Raw genomic sequence first — 7012 nt, forward strand, 5'->3', positions numbered from 1 at the left:
TTTATTTTGCTTTTGGAGATTCCTCTTTGAAGATTTTTTGTTTTGTTTTGTTTTATTATATTATACTTTAAGTTCTGGGATACATGTGCAAAATATACAGGTTTGTTACATAGGTATACACGTGCTATGGTGGTTTGCTGCACCCATCAACCCATCATCTACATGATGTATTTCTCCTAATGCTATCACTCCCCTAGCCCCCCAACCCCCTGACAGGCCCCAGTGTGTGATGTTCCCCTCCCTGTGTCCATGTGTTCTCACTGTTCAGCTCCCACTTACGAGTGAGAACATGTGGTGTTTGGTTTTCTGTTCCAGTGTTAGTTTGCTGATAATGATGGTTTCCAGCTTCATCCATGTCCCTGCAAATTACATGAACTCATCCTTTTTTGTGACTGCATAGTATTCCATGGTGTATATGTGCCACATTTTCATGGATTCTTCAAGAAGAGAAGGTTTCCAGACAAAGGGGAAGGGCAAGGCATGTGCTCTTCCAGCAGCGGAACAGCGTGGAACTGAGGAGGGGACGTGGAGTGTTCACAGAGCAGCAAGCCATGCAAGTGTCCCCAAGGGGAGCGTGCAAGTGAGGCAGTGAGGACAGAGTGCAGAGGCGGGCAGGGCAAGATCCAGAGGGCCTGGCAACGCAGCGGGAGGAGTCCGGGCGATAATTCTGAAGGCTCCTTTGACATCAAGGACAGAGGAAGCTTTGCTAAGACTCATATAAGGGGTCATCAGAGACAAAAGGAGAAGTAGGAACCCAGCTCTCCCCAGACCTGTAGGTCCTCCACAGTAGGACTTATCTGCCAGGTTCACTCTGGTTTCCCGCTGGTATCAGGGCTCTGCTAGCCTCCTAGCCTAGGTGCAGGACTCGGCTTTCTCTTTCCTTTTCATTTTGTTGAATGATTTGGGAATTTCACAGAGGAAAATTTGTAGACATTGGGCAAACAGAACCAAAATGAACACGAAGGGAATACAGAAGTTGGGTCTAGAGATAAGGCTTCTAGTTCCACCTTTTGCGGGCTACATGACCTTGAGCATGTTACTTAATTCCCTGTGCAATAGTCTCTGTATTTAAATAGGGACCTTATCCCCTAACAAGATCCACAAGGCCTTATAGGGCTTGGCACTCCCTGCTGTTTTCAGTCTGAGCTCACACTCACTGACTTTTTCTGCCCCAACTATATAAACCTCTTTCTTTCTTTCTTTTTCTTTCTTTCTTCCTTCCTTCCTTCCTTCCTTCCTTCCTTCCTTCCTTCCTTCCTTCCTTTCTTTCCTTTCTTTCTTTCATTTTTTGAGATGGAGTCTCACTCTGTCACCCAGCCTGGAGTGCAGTGGCAAGATCTCGGCTCACTGCAACCTCTGCCTCCCGGGTTCAAGTAATTATCTGGCTCAGCCTCCCAAGTAGCTGGAATTACAGGCACCCGCCACCACGCTCAGCTAATTTTTGTATTTTTAGTAGAGATGGGGTTTCACCGTCTTTGCCAGGCTGGTCTTGAACTCCTGACCTTGTGATCCACCCGCCCTCGGCCTCCCAAAATGTTGGGATTATAGGCATGAGCCACCGCACCAGGCTTATAAACCTCCTTTTTTTTTTTTTTTTTTTGATATGGAGTTTCGCTCCTGTTGCCCAGGCTGGAGTGCAATGGCATGATCTCGGCTCACCGCAACCTCTGCCTCCCAGGTTCAAGCGATTCTCCTGCTTCAGCCTCCCTAGTAGCTGGGACTACAGGTATGTGCCACCACACCCAGCTAATTTTGTATTTTTAGTAGAGACAGGGTTTCTCCACGTTAGTCAGGCTGGTCTCAAACTCCCGACCTCAGGTAATCTGCCTGCCTCAGCCTCCCAAAGTGCTGGGATCATAGGCATGAGCCCTCCCGCCGGCCCTATAAACCTCTTTTAACTTGGGTTTACTGTGCTGCTTTCTGCCCCAGGCCTTTGCACAAGCTGTTTCCTTTGTTTGCAATAGTCTTACCCTCACCTCACTAATTAACTGCTACATTAGATCTAAGACTTACTCCCTCAGGGAAACCTCTAATCTCCCTGAATAGGTTAAATCTCTCTGATTATAGTGTTTTTTAGTATCAGGAACTTCTGCCTGATGTCACTTAATGATTGCTTTTTGTGTAATTATTTACTTAATGTTTGTCTCCTACTAGAACAGGGGTCAGCAAACTGTAGCCAGCTTTGGCCTGAAGCCTATTTTTATAAAAAAGTTTTATTGGCACGCAGCCATACCTACTTTTTTACATATTGTATGTGGTTGCTTTTGCACTACAGTGGCAGAGTTGAGTAGTTGCAGCAGAGGCCTTATGGCCCACAAAACCTAAAATACTTACAATCTGGTCCTTTACGGAAAAAAAATTTGCCAATCCCTGTATAATCTCCATGAAAGCAGGCACAAGGTCTATTTTTGCTTACTTGCTTATCCTCAGCATCTAGCATAGTGTCTGCCACATAAAAGGTGCACAATATTTATTTTTTAAAAATGAATGCAAGAAGATTTTTTAAATGATTATTTTACCAGAGTGTTGAAAGAGTTAAATAAGAGACAGTATGATTTTTTAAAAACCAGCAACGTATGCCTAGAACACAATAGGTGTTTAATAAAAAAAAGTTAGCAGTTTTTTGTTGTTGTTGTTATTCTTAGCCTTTCCTTAGTCAGTGGTTTTTTTTGTTTTGAGACAGAGTCTTGCTCTGTCACCCAGGCTGGAGTGCAGTGGCACAATCTCAGCTCACTGCACCTTCACCTCCTGGGTTCAAGCAATTCTCGTGTCTCAGCCTCTCGCCAGAGTAGCTGGGATTACAGGCACGTGCCACCATGCCTGGCTAATTTTTGTATTTCTAGTAGAGATGGGGTTTTGCCATGTTGGCCAGGCTGGTCTCGAACTCCTGACCTCAGGTGATCCACCTGCCTTGTCCTCTCAAAGTGCTGGGATTACAGGTGTGAGCCACCACGCCTGACTGTCAGTGCTTTTTAGTCCTCTCTGTGGTACTAGACCTAAACTGTCCTGTGACCCTGGTGTACTCCTGTCTTCCATATCTTGTCCTCTGGCCTTGGTCTCCTGAAGGAGAAAGGCATTTCCATTTCTGTCTCCAGGACTCCTTCCTTGGACCCAGATTAGACATTGTTAGCAATGTCTTCTCCACCTTTCCTAGAGATTTCCTTTTATGATGTGCAATCTATTTGAAGCGTATTATTTGCAAGGCTTGTCATAGTGTTTGGGTAATACCCCTTAAACCTGTCCTTGGGGCTTTGCTTCACCAGGGTCATCTAAATGATGGCAGTTCCATCTTTCTTTATGGCCACCTCCTGCAGGGACAGCAGACAGCAGCTTGTGGTTGGTCAGGAGATGCTGGAAGACTGGAGGAGAGCTCCTGATGGGGCAGCGATGAGCAGAGGTTTGTGGACTGGACCTGTGTGGTTTCGTAGGTAAGAGGAGCGGGCAAAGGAGGGCAGGCTCAAAGCCCGACCTAGAAGCTGTTTAATCTGGAGTTGGCCCAGCTGGATGTAGAATCCAAAAGAAGGGAAGGTTTGGTAAAACTAGGGTCAGCAAACTGTCACCTGCAGGCCAAATCCAGCCTGCCTCCCGTTTTTATGTGACTTTTATGCTAAGCATGGTTTTTACCTTTTTATATGATTGGAGAAAAGAAGCAAAAGAAGAATAGTATTTTGTGACACATAAAAATTTTAGGAAATTCAAATGTCAGTGTCCATCAATAAAGCTTTACTGGAACACAGTCCTGCCCATATCACTTATGACTATGGCTACTTTCTTTTTTTTTTTTTTTTTTTTTGAAGGCCAGAGTCTCACTCTGTCGCCAGGGGCTGGAGTGCAGTGGCCAGATCTCAGCTCATCTGGCAGCTCCGCCTCCTGGTTTACAGCCATTCTCCTGCCTCAGCTCCCCGAGTAGCCTGGGACTACAGGCGCCGCCACTTTCGCCCGGCTAGTTTTTGTATTTTAGTAAGACCGGGGTTTCAACCGTGGTTAAGCCAGGATGGTCTCGATCTCCTACCTCGTGGATCTGCCCGTCTCGGCCTCCCAAAGTGCTGGGATTACAGGCTTGAGCCACCGCACCCGGCCTGACTATGGCTACTTTCATGTTACAACAGCAGAGTTAAGCAGTTGGCTACAGAGACCATAAGGCCTGTTAAACCTGAAATATTTACTGTCTGGCCCTTTACAGAAAAAATTTACCAACCCCCAAGTTATACTGTTAGCCTGAGTTTTGACCCAAGCTCATCAGAACACCTTCCCTGTTCAGTGTTGCGTGACCTGTGCAAACCCCACCAGGTCCCATCCTAGGAGCGGGAGGGAGAGAACAGGTTAATTAGATGGGTTAATTTGAAGAACTGTTCTTTCAAGAGGTGAGAAGGGATGAGATCAGAGAATGCAATGCAGTTAAGACCATGGGCTCTGATTCAAATGTTGGTTTCACCACTTACAGCAGTGGGACTTTGAGCTAGTGTCTTAACCTCTCTGAGCAGCAGTTTCCATGTAATAAAATGTGAATAATTATATGGTCAAATATATAGTGTCATTGTGAGGAGCAAATGAGCTACTGCATGCAACAATGTCTGGCATATGGTAGACACTCAATATATATTCACTACTATTAATTACTATGATTAGATGGAGTACAGCAGTGGAAGAGTTGGCCTGGGAGAGGAAAAAGCTGTCTTTCTTCGAGCAGCATGTGGAGTAGAGTAAAAACAATAGGCATTCAAGATAAACAGACTTGGGATCAATTCCCTTTGTTAGTGATGCTGTGTGACTTTAGTGAAGTTGATTAACTTCTGAGCCTCAGTTTTCCCCTCTCTACAGAACTCAGATGTCAACGGGTGGGGGTGGGGGACCTTCCTGCTCTTGAATTTAGGAAATGTACTTCCTTTACAGGTCTGCCTGTCACCATCTCAGGTGAAACACACGTGGCTTTGTTTCACCCTATACCAGAAAACACATTCAAAAATTTTCTTTCAGCATTTCATGAGCTTAGTAAATTTATTTGAGATTTTAAGAGATATGCTTTTGAGGGTAGGGGCATATTGTGCCACCCAAAGCCTTTCTCTAAAGCTCCTGCTCTTTTCTTGCCTCTGCCCCTCCCCTCTTCTTTCTGAGTGAGGAGCCCACCGTCCCTTCACCCTGCCCATTCCACACACATTTCCTCATCTCTCTCCCCTCCCTCCACACTGTCCAAAGAGGCTGATAAAGGCATTCTCCCATGAAGATGATTCTCTCTCCAAGATAAATTCTTTTTTTTTTTTTTTTTGAGACAGAGTCTTGCTTTGCTTGCTCTGTCCCCAGGCTGGAGTATAGACTGCAATTTCCACCTCCTGGCCTCAAGCTATTCTCATGCCTCAGCCTCTTGAGAAGCTGGGATTACAGGCGTGCACCACCACACCCGGCTAATTTTTGGTATGTTTAGTAGAGACAGGGTTTTGCCATGTTGGCCAAACTGGTCTCAAACTCTTGACCTCAAGTCATCCACCCTCCTCGGCCTCCCAAAGTGCTGGGATTACAGCCCCGAGCCACCACGCCTTGCCCCCAAGAGAAATTCTCATACCAGCTGCTAAAAGAATATGATTTCCTCCATCCCCTAACAAGCAAAACAGGGATAATTATGCCTACCTCACAGGGTGTTTGTGGGAATTAAATGAGGTAATGTTTCTGCAAGCTGCTGGCACACAGCAGGCAGTCAATAAATGTTAGGTCCCTCCTCCTTTGATTCTTCCTTTGTGACGTGAAGGAACAAAGAGAGATGTTGGGAGATATTTTGAGGTGGGGAGGAGGGTAGATAAAGCAGCCAGGAAGGTCATCTCCTTGACCATCACCCTCCAGTAAAGTGGAAGAGATTATTTGCCAAGAGCAACTGGAAGAGGTGGAGGGGCTCAGGGCGGAAGCTAGACAAGCCTGGTTTATCTTGGAGTCCATCCAAAAGGGTTTAGTTACTAGAACAGCAGTTCCTCTACATAAATCCTTCAGGTTCTCGAAAAATGTTATTAAATCACTTCTGCATCATAAATAATCCTAATTTTATTACTCTGGCCTCTTAGGCCAAGGTGTGAGTCCTGCAAGGTCCCTCTCCTGCTGAGCTGCAGGCCCAGGCACACAGCTGAACAGGGCAGGAGCCCAGGCTCGGCTGAATAGGCTCCAGTGGCCTGGATCGTCTGCTGGCTTTCTCTGATGTTTTCCAAGCTGTTTCATTTTTTTTTTCTTTAAAAAACTTTCTTAAAAAAATATGGAATGCTTCACAGATTTGCATGTCATCCTTATGCAGGGGGCAGGTTAATCTCCTCTGTATTGTTCCAGTTTTAGTATACGTGCTGCCAAAGTGAGCACTCCAAGCCCTTTCGAAGTTGAATTCTTCTTAGTAATCTTTCCTTGACGTGTAGGACTCCAAATGGGAGGTTTATTAGCAAGGTCCTGCGTGCAGAGGCATGGGAATTTGGGAATTCTGTTACTTGTCTATTTAGATATGTCTCTTGTCCTGTTTGTTTGTGTTAGTTAGCTTTTCTTTTTTTTTTAAACCACGGATTTTTTTTTTTTTTTCCCTGAGACAGAGTCTCGCCCTGTTGCCCAGCTGGAGTGCAATGGCGCAATCTTGGCCCACTGTAACCTCCTTCTCCCGGGTTCAAACAATTCTCCTGCCTCAGCCTCCTGAGTAGCTGGGATTACAGGTGCCTGCCGCTACACCTGGCTAATTTTTGTATTTTTAGTAGAGATGGGGTTTCACCATGTTAGCCAGGCTACGCTCAAACTCCTGGCCTCAAGTGATCTGGCCACCTCAGCCTCCCAAAGTGCTAGGATTACAGGTGTGAGCCACCACACCCGGCTTCCAACACATTTTCGAACATCAAACCACCAATATCTACCATATTTCTGGCTTGTCCAAGGATTTGTAGAAAATTTTTAAAGCGATGAAATGATTCCTTAATCAAGTATAATTAAAAAGATTGCTGGGCCAAGTGCGGTGGCTCACACCTGTAATCCCAGCACTTTGGGAGGCCGAGGCGGG

General features: G+C 45.7%; 1 long non-coding RNA gene across 2 annotated transcripts in view; it reads left to right on the forward strand.

Moving 5' to 3' along the window:
* The first annotated feature begins 1685 nt into the window (after positions 1-1685).
* Positions 1686-7012, forward strand: part of LOC108529845 (uncharacterized) — a 63670-nt gene continuing 58343 nt past the window's right edge. For both annotated transcript variants that reach the window (XR_001885696.1, XR_001885697.1), the window contains exons 1-2: positions 1686-1726; positions 3315-3428. This is a non-coding gene — a long non-coding RNA (uncharacterized LOC108529845). The remainder of the gene's footprint in view (positions 1727-3314; positions 3429-7012) is intronic.

This window comes from Rhinopithecus bieti, unplaced genomic scaffold (assembly GCF_001698545.2).
Source record: "Rhinopithecus bieti isolate Rb0 unplaced genomic scaffold, ASM169854v2 scaffold_5948, whole genome shotgun sequence".
NCBI classification, from domain to species: Eukaryota; Metazoa; Chordata; class Mammalia; order Primates; family Cercopithecidae; genus Rhinopithecus; species Rhinopithecus bieti.